The sequence below is a fragment of the Scyliorhinus torazame genome, chromosome 6, assembly GCF_047496885.1.
Source record: "Scyliorhinus torazame isolate Kashiwa2021f chromosome 6, sScyTor2.1, whole genome shotgun sequence".
Lineage (NCBI taxonomy): Eukaryota > Metazoa > Chordata > Chondrichthyes > Carcharhiniformes > Scyliorhinidae > Scyliorhinus > Scyliorhinus torazame.
This window is the reverse complement of record NC_092712.1, coordinates 294,605,042-294,624,598: the sequence shown is the minus strand read 5'-3', so window position 1 is coordinate 294,624,598 and position 19,557 is coordinate 294,605,042. Positions and strand designations below refer to the sequence as shown.

Sequence of the window (19,557 nt, the reverse complement as noted above, 5' to 3'; positions counted from 1 at the left end):
ATGGTGGAGACCATGGCGGAGGCGGAAGGGAAAGAGTACCCCCACGGCACAGGCCCGCCCGCGGATCGGTGGGCCCCGATCGCGGGCCAGGCCACTGTTGGGGCACCCCCCAGGACCCCGGAGCCCGCCCCCGCCGCCTTGTCCCGCCGGTAAGGTAGGTGGTTTAATTTACGCCGGCGGGACAGGCATTTTAGCGGCGGGACTTCGGCCCATCCGGGCCGGAGAATCGAGCGGGGGGCCCGCCAACCGGCGCGGCGCGATACCTGCCCCCGCAAAATATCCGGTGGTGGAGACTTCGGCAACCGGCGGGGTCGGAGAATCTCGCCTGATTTCCGCCATTTTGGGCGCCAGTCGGCGGACATCGCACCGTTTCTGGAGAATTTCGCCCCTGATCCTTAATAACAAAATGTACCACCTTTTGTTTATTTTAGTGGAATTCATTTCCCAATTACATTCTTGTTCTGCTAGTCTTTTTGAAATACCTATATTTTGTTGCAGTTCTTCTTTGCATTAACTATAAATTTGGTGTCATCTGCAAATCTTCATTTCAGGATTCCAGAGGCTAAATCATTGACAAAAGTGGCAAATAACAGGGGTGTCATTCTCCGACCCGGCCGTTGGCCGCCGTGAATCCCGCCCCCGCCCCCGCCGAAGTCTCCACTCCCGGAGATTGGGCGGGGGCGGGAATCCGGCCGCGCCGGTTGGCGGGACCCCCCGCTGGATTCTCCCGCCCGGATGGGCCGAAGTCCGCCTAGGAATTGCCTGTCCCGCCGACGTAAATCAAACCTGGTATTTACCGGCGGGCCCAGGCGGCGTGGGCGGGCTCCGGGGTCCTGGGGGGGGGCGCGGGGCGATCTGACCCCATGGGGTGCCCCCACGGTGGCCTGGCCCGCGATCGGGGCCCACCAATCCGCGGGCGGGCTTGTGCCGTGGGGGCACTCTTTCCCTTCCGCCTCCGCTACGGCCTCCACCATGGCGGAGGCGGAAGAGACTCTCCCCACTGCGCATGCGCGGGAAACTGACAGCGGCCGCTGACGCTCCCGCGCATGCGCTGGGAAACTGACAGCGGCCGCTGACGCTCCCGCGCATGCGCCGCATTTCCGCGCCAGCTGGCGGGGAAGCAAACGCCATTTCCGCCAGCTGGCGGGGCGGAAATCCCTCCGGCGTCGGCCTAGCCCCTCAATGTTGGGGCTAGGCCGCCAAAGATGCGGAGCATTCCGCATCTTTGGGCCGGCGCGATGCCCGTCTGATTGACGCCGGCTTTGGCGCCAGTCGGCGGACATCCCGCCGTTGGGGGAGAATTTCGCCCCAGATATCCCAGCTCTTTTTTGCCAGTCTAGCCACCTTGCTATCCATCTTGCTAATTGTGCCCTGATTTCACTTTCTCTGACCTCATTCATGGCTCTATTATGTGATACTTAGGCATTTGGAAAATCCAAATATATTGGGTGCGATTCTCCGCTCCCTCGCCGGTTGGGAGAATCACCTGGGTCGCCAAGTTTTCCCGCGACGCCGATCCGACGCCCTCCCGCGATTCTCCCAAGCAGCGAGAACGGCCCCGTCGAGTTCCGTGCGGCACAGGCCGGAGAATCGCCCGAGACACCCAAAATGGCGATTCTCTGGCAGCGCTGCTATTCTCAGGCCCGGATGGGCCGAGCGGCCAGCCCAAAACGGCGGGTTCCCCCCGGCGCCGTCCACACCTGGTCGCTGCCGGCGGGAACTGAGCGGGAACGCTGGGGCGCTGGGGGTGGGGGCGGCCTGCCGGGGGTGGGGGGGGGGGGGATCCTGCACCAGGAGGGGGGCCTCAAATGGGGTGTGGCCCGCGATCAGTGCCCACCGATCATCGGGCCGTCCTCTCTGAAGGAGGACCTCCTTTCTTCCGCAGCCCCGCAAGATCCATCTGACATCTGCTTGCGGGGCAGACTCGGAGAGGCGGCAACCACGCATGCGTCGATTGGCGCCGGCCAACCCGCGCATGAGCGGGTGACGGCAGTTATGCGGTGCCGGCCACGTCATGTATGCGGCGCCGCCTTGCCCAAGGCCTGGCACGCGTAAATGACACGGCGCCGCTCCTAGCCCATTATTGGGCCCTGAATCGGTCGGGATAGGGGCCGTTTCGCGCCGTCGTGAACCTCAACGGCATTCACGATGGCTCGAACACTCTGCCTCCATTTCGGAGAATCCCGCCCTTTATATCAACCGCAATATCCTTGTTTGCTCTTCGCTATTTTTTCAAAGATTTCAATAAAACTGTTCAATTGTCATTTAATTTCCCTTTGAAATTCATGCTAATTTATTTCAATGAACTTGTGTAATTGTCACCTCATCTCCCTTTTGAAATTCACATTGATTGTTTTTTTCACTCTCAGGGAGGTTTCCCCCTGCATCTTTGGAGGAAGAAACCATTATCTCTACTACTGCAAGCATTAAGGTAATTGACTTGTCCGAGCGTCAATGTGAAAACCAAATGCTTTATGTACAGGGCCAGAGGTATAGAGAGGTAGAATAAAGAAAGTGTATTTCTATGCTGCCTTTCAAGACTTCAAGATGTCCCAGTGCTTGGGGCCAATTAACTATGCATGGGACCGGAGTTTACAGGGCACTGTGGTCCAAACCACTCCCCCCTCCACCAAGGCTAAAAAGGTGGAGGGAACCAGCCTCAGATCCCGACGGCTGCCCTGCACCAATTTAACACTGGGAGCAGCGTTTTGGGGCATGACTCAGAACCGAGTTACATTTCACTTTCAATACAGACGGTTCTAGGAATTTTAAACAATACTTTCACTATCAAATTTGTCATGGTTTTTTTCCAAAACAGCCCTGAAACAGTGACCTTGATTATATAACATGAAAGCATCAATTACTGATATCAGAAAATAATAATCTTTGTTAGTGTCACAAGTAGGCTTACATTAACACTGCAATGAAGTTACTGTGAAAATCCCCTGGTCACCTGTTCGAGTACATGGAATTCAGAATGTCCAATTCACCTAACAAGCACATCATTCGGGAGAAAACGTGAGCACCCGAAGGAAACCAATGCAGACACGGGAAGAATGCGCAGACTCCGCGCAGACAGTGAGCCAAGCCGGTAATTGAACCCGGGTTCTGTCGCTGTGAAGCAACTGTGCTAACCACTGTGCTACCGTGCCACCCTAGATGCAAGCAAGGCAAAACAGGGACATTAGCATGTTTCCAAAGTAACGACAACTGGTGATAAATTGAGATCATTTGCACCATTTGAGGGAGTGGGGAATTTGAGTGACCGTTTGTACTGCTACAAATGATCTTAAGAGCTCTAAAATGGCACCCACGATGCATCATATAATTTTGGGATCAATTCTACTGGACGCCATGTTGCTGTGGGCACTAGCAGTACAGGGCTACTGGAAGTTGAGTAGGCCGCTCATAACATCCTTCAGTATGCAATGCTCATTTAACATCAGCCATGCCATTTAGGAACACAACTCTCCAGTTAGTGCCTTACACCCTCACTGAAATCTCCCCCTTGATGCAGCAACACCTGCAACCATAGCCAGCGGCTATAAAGGGGATCCTGGTGATGAATATTTATTCACTTGGCTCCTTCCATGGGGGAGCTGGAGATATCTGCAAAATCTCAGTTTCTCATCCACTGTCATGGAAAGGAGGACATGAGGCTCTCTATTTAAAGAGAGCTCATTTTGTTCTCTCTCGCCAGAGATCAGTGGACAGAGCGAACCCTGTTGGACTGACTAGAATTGCATGCTTCCCTATGGCTCAGAATGCCATCAACAGCATACATATTGCTCTGCAAGCACCACATGTCATGTCTGCCTTACACCAGGGCAGCATGGTGGCACAGTGGTTAGCACTGCCACCTCACAGCGCAGAGGTCCCAAATTCGATCCCAACTCTGTCCGTGTGGAGTTTGCACTTTCTCCCCATGTTTGCGTGGGTTTCGCCCCACAACCCAAAGATGTGCAGGCTAGGAGGATTGGCCATGCTAAATTGCCCCTAAATTGGGAAAACAATTAATTGGGCAGTCTAAATTTATAAAAGAATCAAAATAAAAATTTTAAAAATTTAATTTTGCTCATCACCCCGTCTCTGGTTCCCAACCCTGTTGCCTTGGTAACACTTTCTCCTCATTTACTTTATCAAACCCATTTATGGTTTTTAATCACCTGTCAAATCTTCTCTTAACCTTCTCTGCCCTAAATTGGTCATTCCCAGCTTCATGCAGGGTAGGTGGATTAGCTACGTTAAATTGCCACTTAATTGGAAAAAATGAATTGGGTACTCTAAATTTATAAAACACAACTCTGCTTTACAACATAACTGAACCACTCCCTCAATGTCCTGCTGGTGTGTGACAATTCTTGTAGCACACACATAGCAATGTGATAATGATGAGATTATCTGTTTTATTATATTGTTTGAGAGATAATCACTGATCAATAAAATAGAGAGGGTACCCCTCTTCTTTGATTCTTTTACATCCACCTGAAGGGGCAGGCAGGGTCTCAGTTGAAAGCTTTTTCGGGAAAATGGCACCTCCTACAGGGCCTGTGACTCTCCATCAGTACCGCATTAGGATTGTCAGCCGGGAATATGTGTTCAGGTCACTGGTGTGGGACTTAACCCACAGTCATCCGACTCAAGAGGTGGGAGTGCTACTGCCGAGCGATGGTTAACAGTAACTGATCAGGTTGCTCCTAAGCACCATTATTCTCCCCTTCAAATTTACTGGGAGACTCCACTGTGCTGCGTTGCTTATTGAGTGTGTAGGTCAGCAATGTGAGGGTCTGCGACTTGAATCTGCCTTTGTCCCATTCTGCACCTTCACCACTTTGTACCACCCTTCGGATTTCTTTCACACCTCCCACACAAGTAAAAAATATAATCACCCAGACTTAAAACCAAAAGGCAAGTGCTGTAGGATAAAGAAAGAGGGACAGAAGCATAAGGGATTTTAACCCTACCTCCTCAGCTTATTGCAGTTTTTGAAATATCCACGTCAATACCATTAATTGCTGGAAAAACTGCGTCATGTGTTCGATGTACAATTACAATCATACAGCATAAGGGATGGCCATTCAGCCCATCACTCTTATTGCCAACTCATTGAACGAGTTATCCCATTATTTTACACAGATGGTGGTGAGTGCCTGGAGCGCGTTGCCAGGGAGGGTTGTGGAAGCAGATACATTAACGGCGTTCAAAAGGCAGCTTGACCAACACATGGATAGGATGGGTAAATGTGGCTGGAGAAATAATAATAGGAAACAAAGAAATGGCAGAGGAACTGAATAGTTACTTTACATCAGTCTTCATGGTGAAAGACAATAGTGGGATGCCAGAGCGCCAGCAGAATCAGGGGCAGAGGTGAGTGCAGTGGCCATCACTAATGAGAAGGTTCTGGGGAAATTGAACGGTCTGAAAGTGGATAAATCACCTGGAACAGATGGACTACACCCTACGGTCATAAAAGAGATAGCTGAGGGGATTGTGGAGAAATTGATGGTGATCTTTGAGGAATCACTGGAGGCAGGAAGGGCCCCAGAGGACTGGAAAATGGCTAATGTAACACTGCTGTTTAAGAAGAGAAGGAGGCAGAACACGGGAAATTATAGGCCGGTTAGCCTGACTTCGGTCATTGGTAAGATTTTAAAGGCCATTATTAAAGATGAAATCGCGGAGTGCTTGGAAGGACTGGGTCAGCACGGCTTCGTCAAGGGAAGGTCATGTCTGACAAATATGGGGCGTCATTCTCCGACCCCCCAGAGGGTCGGAGAATGGCCGTTGGCCGCCGTGAATCCCGCCCAAGTCTCCGAAGGGAGAAAAGTCGGCGGGGCGTTAATGGCGCCGCTGCCGCGGAGAATGTCACGGGTCTGCGCAAGGCAGCCGATTTTCGGCCTGCCGATATTCTCCCTTCCGGATGGGCCGAAGTCCCGTCGACGTGATGACCGTTCACGTCGACGTGAATCAAACCTCCTTTTCATCGGCGTGACCCGGTGCTCCAGGCTCACGCCGACCAGCATGGAGGTGAGTGACGGCCTGGGGGGTTGGCTCTGGGCAGGAAATGGCGTGGCCGCAGTCTGATTGCGTGAGGAGAGATGTGTCTCGGGTTGTGTGTGTGTGTGTGTGCGGCGGGGGGGGGGGGGGTGTGGTTAGAGTAGGCTGGGCTCCGGGGGAGTGCCGGGAGGGGGCCCGTGCCGGGGTGGAGGTTGGGGGGGGGGGGGGTCCGTGCCGGGGTGGAGGTTGGGGGTTGGGTCCGTGCTGGGGTGGAGGTGGGGGGGGGGGGTCCGTGCTGGGGTGGAGGTTGGGGGTTGGGGGGGGGGGTGTCCGTGCTGGGGTGGAGGTTGGGGGGGGTCCATGCCGGGGTGGAGGTTGGGGGGGGGTCCGTGCTGGGGTGGAGGTTGGGGGGGGGGGGTCCGTGCTGGGGTGGAGGTTGGGGGGGGTCCGTGCTGGGGTGGAGGTTGGGGGGGGGTCCGTGCTGGGGTGGAGGTTGGGGGTTGGGGGGGGGGTCCGTGCTGGGGTGGAGGTTGGGCGGGGGGGTCCGTGCCGAGGAGGGGGATGGGAGGGCAAGTGAGTTGGTCCACCTGGCCAGGTGCCAGCCTCCAACAGTTGGACCCATGCGGTCCATGCCACCTGGCTGGGGGGAGGAGGGGATATGGGCAATGATGACATGTCGTCGTTCCCCTCCACCCCACCAGGCCATCATGTTTTCAGATCATCCAGCGATGTTGGCCGCCGTGGTGGCAGCCGCTCATGTCTATGTTGCCCTGGATGAGGAGGAGGAGGAGGAGGCGGAGCGTGCCAGAGAGGCGGCGCAGGCTGCCGCAGAGGGGCAGGCGGCAGCCGCCCAGCCTGGAGGGACACCTGACCGACAGGACGAGGAGGGGGAGGAGGACGTCGCGGCCCCACGGCAACGGAGGCACCCGAGGGCGCCCCGTGTGTGCCGGCCCCGGCAGTCATACCAGGACCTCACGGACCGGGAATGCAGGAGGCGACTCCGGATGAGCCGGGAAACCGTGGCACACATCTGCCACCTGCTGGCACACCTGTCACCGCGTGGCACTGGCGGGGGACACCCTCTCCCCGTGTCCGTCAAGGTTACGGTGGCCCTGAACTTTTATGCAACGGGGTCATTCCAGGCACCGAGTGGGGACCTGTCCGGCATATCACAGACATCGGTGCATCGGTGCATCCGGGCAGTGACAGATGCCCTATATGCCATGGCGCACCGCTACATCCGCTTCCCCGTGGACCGGGCCAGCCAAGATGCCCGGGCCGTGGGCTTCTCTGCCGTTGCCGGGTTCCCCATGGTCCAGGGCGCGATCGATGGGATGCACGTCGTCGTGCGGCCACCTGCAGATAACAGGGCCGTGTTCACTAATAGGAAGGGGACCTATTCGATGAACGTACAGGTGGTCTGCGACCACCGCATGATGATCCTGCACGTCTGCGCCCGTCACCCAGGCAGTGTACATGACTAATTCGTGTTGTCGCGGTCATCCATCCCCGGCATGTACGAGGGACGCCATCCCCGGCTGAGGGGCTGGTTGCTGGGCGACAGGGGCTACCCATTGCGATCGTGGCTGATGACGCCTATACGGAGGCCACGCAATGAGGCGGAGAACCGCTACAATGATGCCCATGGAGCGACAAGGGGAGTGATCGAGAGGTGCTTTGGCGTGCTGAAGATGCGTTTCAGGTGCCTGGACCTCTCTGGGGGCGCCCTCCAGTATCGGTCAGATAGGGTCGGCCGCATCATTGTGGTGTGCTGCGTCCTGCACAACATAGCCCAGCAGAGGGGCGATGTGCCGCAGGCAGAGGAGGGCGGAGGGGAGGAGCAGCAGGAAGAGGCCCAGTCCTCCCCAGATGAGGGGGATGGGGGCAATGGTCAGGGCAGACGGGGTAGACACAGGCGGGTGGCTATCCACCGTTACCGGCTGGCCCAGCGGGCACGGGACAGACTGATAGACGCCCGCATCACTGACTAGATGGGTGTGGGAATCGGGTAGTATGGCCACAGACCGCACACCATGGCAACAGCCGACCACCCACACCCCCCACCCATCCACCCACCCAGCACCCTCACCCCCCTCCCCAACCCCACCCACCCCACCCGCATGCACACCACCCCCCCCCATTGCCGGTCCACCTGCGGCACAACGGGCCGGGCTCACACAGTTGCGGGTGGACGCGTGTCTATCGCAGGCCATGGAGGATGATGACAACCCGCCCTGCGATGAGCTCCTGGCTCTACATCGTTGGACTATGTCTGACCCATGGCCACAGTACCACCATCCACCCAGACCATCCCTGCATGCGGCTGTGACACTGCAGCGCACGGTCCCGTCCTCTGCCCGGGGGATGTTAATGGCGGCCCAGGGGGAAGGGGGCAGACTCACCTGGGGCTGAGGTAAGACCACCCCTCACACACACACTTGCGCTCAATGTACATGACACCCCCGCACACTTTGGGCAGAGCACAAAGGCAGCTTCGGTAGGTGTAACATTGACTTTAATAACCAAAGGAGTTCATGCACGTGCCCTAGCCCCTAAATCTCATCTGTGCCCTGCACCCGTGCCAACTTACTCAGTGTCTAATTGTTTGGCCTTACGGGCCCTTTGACTACGTCTACGTGGTTCCCCAGACGGTACAGCACAACTGGAGGTGGACTCCTGTGATTCCTGCCCTCTGACACTGGATCCCTTTGGCGGCCGTTTCCTGGGGCGTCCTGGCCTAGATGGGCCAGGCTGCGGCCCGGGCGACTGGGATGGCGAGCTGCCAGCCTGTCCTGCCCGTTGCCCACCCGATGCACCTGGGACGGAAGGGGGGGGGAGGGGGGGGGGGGGGGGGGGGAGTCCGAGGTGTCGCGGTGTACCGGGACATCCCCTACAGAGGGAGCCGGGACGGACCACACCACCTCCTCCTCCCTCGGGGTGCCCGATGGCCCCCAGGCCTCTACATGGGTGGGGGATGCGAACGGACTGGCCATCCGACGCCCCCCCGACATCTGGCGCTGCCAGTCCTGGAGGCCCGTGCTAGTATCGACAGGTGTCTGCAGGTTTGCAGCCATGGAGCCCAGGGTGTTGGCAAACCCTGTCTGTGACAGTGCGACGCTGGCTCGCACATGGCCACTGGCGCCGATGCCCTCAACGATGGCCTGCAGAGACTGGGCCATGGCCTGCTGAGACTGGGCCATGGCCTGCTGAGACTGGGCCATGGCCTGCAGAGACTGGGCTATGGCGTTGAGCGCCTCTGCCATCTGGCGCTGGCACTGGCTCATGGCCTCCTGTGAGAGGGCAGCCATTTCCTGGGCCACAGACGCCGCCTGCACGGAAGGCCCCAGGCCTCGCAAACCGTTCCCCATGTCTGACACCGTCGCACCCATTGCCTCCACCGCGGACGCCACCCGTGCGGTGTCAGCCTGGGTGGCACGCATGACCGGCATCACTCCCAGCTCCTGGACGCGGGTGGACTCCTCCACCTGCGACCGCAGCCGCCGCAAGCCGCCCGTCACCCTCTTCGCTCGTCTCCGGGTCGGTGGTTGCATCGGATCTATGTGTGGGTGTGGTAACTGCAGGAACCCGGGATCCATCTGGGCGGCAGATGTTCGCTTGGCCTGGGCTGCCCTCCGACCACCCGGTCCCTCTGCTGCTCCTACCTCCACCTGCTGTACCGGGATTGCTGTGTTGTGCGCACCAGTGAGTGTACCAGACGCCTCATCACTAAAGTGCCCAACCGTGGTGAGTGTTTCTGCGATGGTGGAGGGTGTTGGTGACAGCAGTGGCGTTGTGTCGTGTTCTTCGTCCCACTCTGAGTCCATGGCACTTTGGGGTGGGGGTTCGTCTCCACCCATCCACTCTGAGTCACTGTCCGGTATTTCGTCTTCCTGGGTAGTGCTGTCCCGGGTAGTGCTGTCCCGGGTAGGGGTGTCCTGGGTAGGGGTGTCCTGGCTCGGATGTGACGGGGGCCTGTGGCTGCCCCCCTCATCGCTGGGTGGTCGCTCCCGCACGTGACGGGGGTGTCGTCTCCCTGTTGCTCCAGGTCTCTCCGTCTCCTGTGGTCTCCGAGGGGCATCCTGCGGACGTCGCATGCTGGAGGATGCGGGTCTCTCCGTCTCCTGTGGTCTCCGAGGGGCATCCTGCGGGCGTCGCATGCTGGAGGGTGCGGGTCTCTCCGTCTCCTGTGGTCTCCGAGGGGCATCCTGCGGGCGGTCTGCATCTGCGGGGATGGGCGCCTGGACGTTTGGTCCTGCGATACACAATGAAGCATGCATGGTTAGACATCAGGCAGTGATCAGGTGATACGGGGGAGGGGGATATAAGGGAGGGGGGATATGGGGACGGGCTGTCGGTGGCTCACTCGCTAGTACGCCCCCGACCTCTGCATCAGCAACCTCCCGGTCCTCAGGTCCGCCAGCCAGTTCCAGGGCCCTTTCCTCGTGTACGGTCAGTGGCCTCTCATCAGCGGGCCCTCCTCCAGTCCTCACATGCTCCCTATTGTTGTGTGCGTGCTTCTCCTGTGGGGGGGGGGGGGGGTGGTGGCAGGGGTAAAAGGCAACACTGTTAGGCAGGTATATGAATGCACGCCATCGGTTGCGCGTGCATTGCAGAGGTTAAGGTTAGGGCTATTCACTTGGGGATATGGGGGATATGGGGGAGGAGGGGATATGGGGGATATGGGGGATATGGTGGATATGGGGGAGGGGGGATATGGGGAGGGGTGATATGGAGAAGGGGGGGATATGGGGAGGGGGGTTATGGGGATATGGGGGGATATGGGGGAGGGGGGATATGGGGGATATGGGGAAGAGGGGGATATGGGGGAGGGGGATATGGGGGAGGGGGGATATGGGGATATGGGGGAGGGGGTGATATGGGGGAGGGGGGATATGGGGGAGGGGTGGATATGGGGGAGGGGGGATATGGGGAGGGGGGGATATGGGGAGGGGGGGATATGGGGGAGGCTCACCCTGCCTGCTCTGACGAGGTCGTTCACCTTCTTGTGGCACTGGGTGCCTGTCCGTGGTGTCAGGGCCACAGCGGTGACGGCCTCTGCCACTTCCCTCCACAGACGCCGGCTGTGGCGTGGGGCAACTCTGCCGCCGTGCCCGGGATACAGGGCGTCCCTCCTCTGCTCCACCGCGTCCAGGAGCGCCTCCACATCGCGTGACTCGAACCTCGGGGCTGAGCAACGGCCAGCCATCCAGTTGGGTGTTGCGGTCGGGTGTTCCGGTCGGGTGGGGGGGGAGCCTTATGAGCCGTCACGCCGTGCAGCGCGTATGACGCTGCACGGCGTGAACCACTGCGCAAGCGCGAATCCCGTTACGTCGCTGCTAGCCCATTTCGGGCCGGAGACTATCGACCCATTTTTCCGACGTGACGCAAGTCGGATTTGCGCCATTTTTTGCGCCGATCGGCGGACTTTCCGCCGATAACGGAGAATTTCGCCCCTGTTAGAGTTCTTTAAGAAAGTTAGACAAAGGTGAACCAGTGGACGTGATTTATTTACATTTCCAGAAGACATTTGACAAGGTGCCGCATAGGAGACTGTTAAATAAGTAATGAGCCCATGGTGTTAAGTGTAAGACCCTGGCATGGATAGAGGATTGGCTGACTGGCAGAAGGCAGAGAGTGGGGATAAAGGGTCTTTTTCAGGATGGCAGCCGATGACTAGTGGTGTGACTCAGGGGTCGGTACTGGGACCACAACTTTTCACAACGTATATTAATGATCTGGAAGAAGGAACTGTTGCTAAGTTTGCAGATGATACAAAGATCTGTAGGGACAGGTAGTATTGAGGAAGCAGGCGGGCTGCAGAAGGACTTGGACTGGCTAGGAGAGTGGACAAAGAAGTGACAGATGGAATACAATGTGAAAAAGTGTGAAGTTATGCACTTTGGAAAGAGAAATGGAGGCATAGACTATTTTCTAAATGGGGAAATGCTTCAGAAATCAGAAGCACAAAGGGACTTGGGAGTCCTTGTTCATGATTCTCTTAAGGTTAACATGCAGGTTCAGTCAGCAGTTAGGAAGGCAAATGCAATGTTAGCATTCATGTCAAGAGGTCTAGAATACAAGACCAGGGATGTATTCTGAGGCTGTATAAGGCTTTGTTCAGACCCCATTTGGAGTATTGTGAGCAGTTTTGGGCCCCATAGCTAAGGAAGGATGTGCTGGCCTTGGAAAGGGTCCAGAGGAGGTTCACAAGAATGATCCCTGGAATGAAGAGCTTGTCGTATGAGGCATGGTTGAGGACTCTGGGTCTGTACTCGTTGGCGTTTAGAAGGATGAGGGGGGATCTTATTGAAACTTACAGGGTACTACAAGGCCTGGATAGAGTGGATTTGGAGAGGTTGTTTCCACTGGTAGGAAAAACTAGAAGCAGAGGACACAATCTCAGACTAAAGGGATGATCCTTTAAAACAGAGACGAGGAGGAATTTCTTCAGCCAGAGGGTGGGGTGAATCTGTGGAACTCTTTGCCGCAGAAGGCTGTGGAGGCCAAATCACTGAGTGTCTTTAAGACAGAGATAGATAGGTTCTTGATTGATTAATAAGGGGATCAGGGGTTATGGGGAGAAGGCAGAGAACGGGGATGAGAAAAATATCAGTCATGATTGAATGGCGGAACAGACTCGATGGGCCGAGTGGCCTAATTCTGCTCCTATGTCTTATGGTCTTATGGGTAATAGAGGGATACGGCACAAGGAAGTGCTGAGGGTTTTGGCAAAGGTTGGTATCATGACCGGTACAGGCTTGGAGGGCCGAAGGGCCTGTTCCTATGCTGCATTGTTCTTTGTTCTATTTTCACTACCCTGCTATTTGCCAAACACTCTGCCGAAAGATGTGTCTTTTCGTCTTCTCCCTGTTTTTTTTGCCAAATGTCTTCAACGGGCACCCATCACCCCAAATTGATTAGTTTATATCTGGAATAATTTCTTCCAAGTCAACTAATATTAGTTGGCAATGTCCTCCCCACACAAATAAAACTGGAATAGCTTGGAAATAAAAGTATTTATTTTGCCCCTGTCAGTGCTGTTAAATAATGTGTTGTTCAAATCGGCAGTGGACATCTTTTCCAATTCAATCATTTTATCCTGCGTGGAAAACAAACCCAGGAACTTTGACCTTAATTATCCGGTGTGCTGAAGATATTAGTCGAGGATCACATTCCCTTTGTCTCTGCACCTTCAAGACCGCTCAGCCATTCCCTCTCCTCCAGACACCCACAAGGAAACTTTGGATTTAATCAGGTGGAAATTGTGTGAAGAAAATGAAGCGATTGTTTGCAGAAGCCCCCTCTGCTCCGGGTTCCTTTGATGTGGTTGTAAAGAAAAGCTTTCTTTCTGACCACCTCAAACATTTACTCTGGTCATGCTGGTCGCGGGAAATACATCAAAACAATTGACCCGCATCTCTATTTGCATTCCGAAATCAAACAGCAATGGATCCTCACAACATATTATTCAAAGTACTAAAGTCTGGGAGATAGTTCCGGTGTTTAAAATTGAAGGCAGGATTTTGCCAACCTGCTGCATTCCATGCCCTTGGCTCACTCTATAATTTAAAAAATTAATTTGCTCACCTGCCAACCACCCCCAACCCCACTTCCCCTCCCCAACCTGTCACCACACCGGTGCTGTCACTGCATTTAGCCTGCGGCCTGTCCATGTGGGGGTTTGTGAGGGGGGGGGGGGGGTCTATCCGCTATTAGAAAAGTGCCTGGCAGCAATGCCTGTCAGTGATGCCATCTTTCCTTGTGAAGTGAAACACCGCTGCCTCACGGCGCCGAGGACCCGGGTTCGATCACATCCCCGGGTCACTGTTCGTGTGGAGTTTGCACATTCTCCCTGTTGTCTGCATGGGTTTCATCCCCACAACCCAAAGATTGCTCATTAGGTGGATCGGCCACATTATATTGCCCCTTAATTGGAAAAAAATAATTGGGTACTCTGGGCAGGATTCTCTGATCCTGAGGCTAAGTGTTGACGCCGTCGTAAAACGCCGTCGCGTTTTACGACGGCGTCAACAGGCCCCCAGGATCAGCGATCCTGCGCCGCACAGGGGGCCAGCACGGCACTGGAGCGACTCACGTAGCTTCAGCTGCCCATACCGGCGTCAAACAGGCGGCGCGGGTCTGCGCATGCGCGCTGCGACCGGCGCAAGCTCGCACATGCGCGCTAGTTTCCTTCTCCAATATGACGCAATATGGCTTAGAGCTACAGAGGCCCGGCGTGGAGTAAAAGAGACCCCGATCATGGGCCAGGCCACGGTGGAGACCTCCCCCCCCCCCCCCCCCCCCCCCCCCCCGGGGTCGGACCCCCCCCCTCCCTCCCACCAGGCTGCCCCCTGCAGGTAGGACCACATGTGAATGGCGCCGGTGGGACTCGGCCTATCTCTGCGGAGAATCGCCGGGGCCGACCGGCACCACGCCGACCACGCTGGCGCCAATGGCAGCGATACTCTGGTGACCGAAGAATGGGCAGATCGGCGTCGGGACGGCGTCGCGTGAATCGTGCCCCCCCCCCCCCCCCCCCGGCGATTCTCCAAGCCGGCCCAGGGTCAGAGAATCCCGCCACCTGAATTTATTATAAAAAAAGTGAAGTGAAACACACACACAAGCACCCTCCTCCCGCTATCTGCCCTCAGAGGTGGCATGTAAAAGATCCCACGGCATCATTTTGAACAATTGGTGTTCGCTGGTTGGTAAGTCTAAAACAGAGGGCATAGTCTCAGGACAAGAGCCCGATCATTTAGTATGAGATGGAGTGAAGTTACTTCAGTCAAAAGGTGGTGAATCTTTACAATTCTCTACCCCTGTGCATTGTGGATTCACCATCGTAGAATGCATTTCAGGCTGCGATTTTGGTCTGTCAGTGAATTTGGGGATTCATGGAGTAAGCGGGAAAAGGAACTTGAAGCCCAAGATCAGCAATAATTATATTGAATGGCAGAGCAATCTCTACAGGCCCTGTGGTCTACTCCTGTTTATATTCCTGAAGTTCACATGTCCGGGTCAGTCTTCACCACCCCAAAAGCATCACTGAAACAGATTAGCTAATTGATTGTCATCACTGTTTGTCTTGTGTGGAAATTTTAATTGACCATTTCCTCACATTGCAGCCAACGAAACATCGGGTGATATTTTCTGACTCCACCACAGCGGGTTATCCCGTAACGAGCCAGCCTAAAGTCCATTGACCTCGGCAGGGTTGGATGATCCCGTCAGCGGGCGGGGTCGGAACATTTGGCCATTGACAGCATTACACAGTGCTTTGGGATATTTAGACGTCAGGCAAAGAACTAATGAAATGCACATTCTTTCTTTAAAATACAGGATTCGCCACACAATGGGCGCGATCTAATTGCCACGCTGCACCGGAAAAGCAGCTTGCTGCAGCGCAGCATGGCCGCTAAAAGACGGGACACCCCATTCCCGGGATCTACCCGGCTCGTGACGCCTCGGGAGATCCAACACAATCTCGCGAGACATTGCAATGTGAAACCCGCCCATAGTGGGCGGGATAACCTTTTGGCAAATCTGCATATTAGAGTGAGACAGTTAGTCTCACTCTAATGTCCAGATTCCCGAGGTACCTCAGGCTTTGGGATTCACCCCCTTCACCTCGAGAGACCTCGGGCGAGCGCCGTTCAGCACTGCTTCACACTGAACAGTCAACCTGCGGCCGAGAAACAGGGACCAGTTGGAACGGCGCTTGTGGTGGTCCCCCAGCGACCAATTGTGCCCAAAGTGTGGGATTAGATTGGTTGTTACTGTCATTATTCGGGATTGGACAGATGGTTTGTCACTGTTTACATTTGTGTGTATATTTTAAAACTCTCATTTTCATGTATTTTAGCTGTGCTGGCACATTACCCATAAACTCCTATCCATTTCTTGTTTTTTGTTTTGAATCAATTTAAAATGTAATTTGAAAACGTGATGAAAAGCTCGAGTTTCTAAATGAACCATGTTGTACTGAAACTTACCTCCCAGCAAAGACCTACCTTGAACCCTGGACCATGCAGAGTGAACTGATTTCAGATGGGATTCCAATGAGGTGGCTGCACAACACATTTAACAAAGTAGCATTTTTCCTTGACGATTGATTTCTGACAAAATAAAGCCACACTCAATCTTTACGGTGCTGCTTTAAAAAAAAAAACTACTCACTGTTGGGGTGTGAGCATCACGAGAAGGTGGTACATTTATTGTACATTCCTAGTTGCCCTTGAGAAGGAGGCTGTGTTCAGCCTTCTTTCATTGCTACAGTCTACATGATGAAAGTGCTGTTAAGCAGGGAGTGCTAGGATTTTGACTCAGTACCAATGAAGGACTGGCCAATACATGTCCAAGTTGGGATGTTGTGCGACCTCCTACATTACAACAGCGACTACATTTCAAAAGCTCTCCGTTGGCTGAAAAATGCTTTGGGACGCCCTGTGATCAGGATCGACATTTTGTAAATGGAAGTCTTTCTTTATTTTTTGGCACCTTGCTGCATTGCATCTGGCAGCCACAGTGCACCATTTACTGACATTGTCACAGTGAATAAAGGGAACCCTTTGCCCACACTGCCAGCATCCCATTCCCTGTACAACTTGGATTAATGGAACCATGTACATTTCATATTGGGTCTGTACATTTATTTTCTCAGATCTATGTAGCAAAGACAAATCATTGTTGGATACAACAAACTCAATTTATAAAAAGAAGCGATAAAGCGAATCAAAGACAAAACACCAGAGATACAAATCATTGACATTTTTGCAGTAAATCAGATTTTGATTGATTTGAAAAGTTTGGCCAGATATGGCAACTATGCACGACAACTACCACTTTTGTGAAGACCACAAACAAACTTTGTACTTCCACTGTAGGTTCTTATTCTCTGACTATTTCTTGGTTTATTGTTGATCCCTCATATTATTTTTTCTTCTTCTAAAAATATGCTTCCTTCATACAGATTTACAAAATTGTATTCCACGCCAGTTCAAATTCACATTTCCGAGTGCGGAAAGCAATTCAAGTTATTTTACTCTACTCTGAGGTACTCCGAGATGCAGCGATGCAATTGCAAGCACACACGATATTTTACAATATACATTCCATGCCAAAGATACCATCCGAGGGGTTTTAAACAGTTTCCAGCCCCACAGTACACCATGTCAGGCAGGTCATCATCCCGCAGTCTCTCCACATTCCTGGCTCGCTTAGGCCATTTTGGAAGGCAGTTCAGAGATAATTTTTGATGAGTCACACATAGGCCAGACTAGATCAGGATGGCCAGTTTACTCCCCTAAAAAGGAACTTTTTTTTAAAAAGCATAAACTGATAAGCTTTTACTTTAATTATTTCCAGATTTTTAAAACAAAATTCAATTCAATTTGTCAGAATTTCATGCTGGGATTTTAACTTGGGTCCTTCAGATTATTCGTCCAGGCCATCTCATTGCCGGTCCGGTGACAGAATTACTGTGCCATATAATACGTTTTAAACCTACTGTCTCTTCAGACGATCTCCTGTTTTCTTCTGACGCTCCCTTCCCATACCACCCAACAATCCTCAACACAAATACTATTCTGCCAATTCTGCCAATCCTACAGCAAATGCAACAATGTTTTTTTTTTGCATAAATTTAGAGTAACCAATTCTTTTTTTTCCAATTAAGGGGCAATTTAGCGTGACCAATTCACCTATCCAGCACGTCTTTTGGGTTGTGGGGATGAGACCCATGCAGACACGGGGAGAATGTGCAAACTCCACACAGGCAGTGACCGGGGCCGGGATCGAACCCGGGTCCTCGGCGCTGTGAGACAGCAGTGCTACACTGTGCCGCCCCAACCAATGATACATGGACAGAGCCACCCCCTTGTGTTCAGCACCCCTCCCAACATTGTGACTAAGACTAGGAGTTCATAGAGGAGTCACTTGGGGATAAGAGGAGCCTGTATTCTTTCATTCCCTGTTGCAGACCCACCCCTCTTTAAACTCCTCTAGCAAATTCAATACTGCCGAATGTCGAATGAAGTTGAATCCACAGTTACGGTTCACCGCCACTGTTTAAATTTTCTCCCTCCTCAGTAAATGATTAATCTAATTTCAAAACATTTGAAGAAATGACCTCACCATCACAGCTTTAAATTCTGGTCAAACAAATAAAGAATCATTCAAAGAAAGAATTGGTTTTTTTTTCAGGGTTTGGTGTATCATAATTTATGAAATCTCACTTCAGATAACATCACCCTTCCGTGGTCCTAAGATATTTGATTTGCGAACATGTTACAGGAGGGCTGGTCAAGCCGGGTGCCCCACTGGGGTCCAGTTCTTCATGAGCTGGGAGTGCTTAGGATAATTCCCACTGTGTTTTTCATACCATATTCTGACACAGCTCCTTAGATCCCCAACTTTTAATTTCTTTCAAGAAACATGGCAGCACCATGTAAGTTTGATAAAAGCCTGTCTGGAGTGCATCAAGCTGAAGCACTTGATTGCGCTTATGGGACAACAGCCAGACCATAATGAATCACCCCCACTAAGTTCTCAACTTTGCCCGTTGTTCAGCTACTGTTTGTTAGATGCTGGTTAACTCGTTCACTGGTCAGTGTGCACTGCTCTTATTCAAGCAAGCCACAGACAACAGGGGTATTCAGGGGATTACAAAACAACAGAACAGTGCCAAAATTTCTCCACATGTCAGATCTACTCAAAAGGCTCTGAGGCTTCGAAGCAGGGTCTCAATCCTTAAACTATTTCCAGTGTATTTTCTTTTTTGCTATAAGCAGGCGGCATCTCGCACCTTGGAAAAGCAGATGTAGCCCATTCCCAAATATTTTGGAAGCAAGGATAGGTCTAGATAATTCAATGAGTCTCACTTTTTGTTCATGGAAGTTCCTCTCTAATATGTCTGTCTCTGCAAAGTCTTTGCTGTCTTTTCATAACATTTTGATTTAAACAGCGGTGCGCAAAACATCAGGCACCACTTTCAAAAACACACATCAGGGGTTTGCTTCCCCCCCCCCACCCCCCCCAACCGCACAAGCATTAGCATTTGTCACATCTTACCTTGCATTCCATCTAACTTTCCCAACTCAATCTAAAAGCGAAAGGCAAATTAAGTTCACTCCTCCACCGTAGGACACCTTCAACTGAAATTACAGCAGCGAGTCAGTCACTTTCATCAGCTATGTGCTCCTCCACTATTATTCAGCTGTAGTGACCTGATGAATACTGAGCAGGAAATAAGGCATGTGTTTGCTGACTGTCAGGGAATGATGCAGAGAGCCCTCCCCTCGATAAGTCTCATTTGCATCAGCTACAGCCCTCCATGAGGTATTTGCTGTAAGCCTGCACATTATACCACTCGTGTACAAATCTCCTCAGCCAAATGTCTTGCGACAGGTACAAACAAAAAACATGCAAATATAATGAGACTTGTGGTTAAGGATAGCACATTCTTCAAGAGCCTTTGCACGTAGCGTGTGCACAGATTGAGGCTTAAATGAGCGCTGGGGAGAAACCACCCATTGACACAAATCAGGACACAATAGTGCTTTG

General features: G+C 53.1%; 1 protein-coding gene across 5 annotated transcripts in view; it reads right to left on the bottom strand.

Annotated features, from left to right (window-relative positions):
- The window catches only part of plekhg4b (pleckstrin homology domain containing, family G (with RhoGef domain) member 4B), a 455,924-nt gene extending 436,681 nt beyond the window's left edge, over window positions 1–19,243 (bottom strand). For all 5 annotated transcript variants that reach the window (XM_072509880.1, XM_072509886.1, XM_072509884.1 and 2 more), the window contains exon 1: window positions 19,066–19,243. The gene's annotated coding sequence lies outside the window, so the exon portion shown is untranslated. The remainder of the gene's footprint in view (window positions 1–19,065) is intronic.
- Window positions 19,244–19,557: the final 314 nt, after the last annotated feature.